The sequence below is a fragment of the Cornus florida genome, unplaced genomic scaffold (assembly GCF_030987335.1).
Source record: "Cornus florida cultivar Cherokee Brave unplaced genomic scaffold, ASM3098733v1 CherokeeBrave_3.0.0_Hap2_Chr04, whole genome shotgun sequence".
In the NCBI taxonomy this organism is placed as follows: Eukaryota; Viridiplantae; Streptophyta; class Magnoliopsida; order Cornales; family Cornaceae; genus Cornus; species Cornus florida.
Genome location: NW_026775574.1, coordinates 87,286,603 through 87,287,641, shown reverse-complemented (window position 1 = coordinate 87,287,641; position 1,039 = coordinate 87,286,603). Strand labels below are relative to the sequence as shown.

The window sequence follows — 1,039 nt, the reverse complement described above, 5'->3', positions numbered from 1 at the left end:
AGCACTTGCTGACGGGTAAGCTGGACTTTGATGTGATAGATTGACTGTTGTATTTAATGCAAAGTAAGAGCACCACCCTCCGTTTCTCTAATATATATTCATATTTGGATATAGATTTTAGGGTTAATTACAATGACACCTCTTGAGGTTTACTATAATGACAGCTATATATAAGTTGAGCCATTTTTGAACGATGACACCCCTTGAGGTTTATTAAAGTTAGCAAAGACAACCGAATTGTCCTTACACATAGTGAATTGACATTATTGTCCTTTGACATATTCAATTACCAATTTGCCCTTCAATCAATATCAAGATTGTGTTCTCTATTTTATTGAAGTGATGCTTTACCCTTGAATCAATATCAAGATTGTATTCTTCCATTTTTCTCTCTCTAAACTTTTTTTTTTTTTGGGGAAAGTAATTTATAATATAAGTATAGAGATGGATAAGAATCTTGGCTTGGATTCTCAAAAAGAGAACTACAAAAAGCCCTCAGTAAACTGGGGCAATAATCATCACTTCCTATATCATATCATATAATTTGATTCTCACACAACAAAACAACATGAAGAAGAATTGAAGTTATATATATATATGTGTGTGTGTGTGTGTGTGTGTGTGTGTGTGTGTGTGTGTGTGTGTGTGTGTGTGAATTTCTCCAACTTTGCAAACCCATCTTCTTGGGCTTGTTGATAACTGACTCCTTCGGCGACGGCTTGGCCATGAAGTCGACCTTGAAGGCGAGGGAGGATTGCGCCGACGATGGTGGTTTGGCAGCATTTATTTCCACTGCCGATTATCAACGGCACAAAAGAACAAGTAAAGTGATTTGAGAGAGAAGAAAAATGGAGGTTTCTCAAGGAAAGAAGCCTGGTCTAATCCACCTTCATCTGGGTTTGGTGAGATTTTCAGATTTGCAAATGGATTGAACTATGTTTTGCTTCTTTTGCCTGACACCAAGTTGTGGCAAATCCAGACCCCCTCGCTGATCTGAGCTTCCGATCTACATGTTAAGAATCCTAATCTTTCACTGCCG

General features: G+C 37.8%; 1 pseudogene; it reads right to left on the bottom strand.

Moving 5' to 3' along the window:
- Window positions 1-444: 444 nt before the first annotated feature.
- On the bottom strand, window positions 445-528 carry LOC132305957 (small nucleolar RNA Z103; annotated as a pseudogene).
- Window positions 529-1,039: the final 511 nt, after the last annotated feature.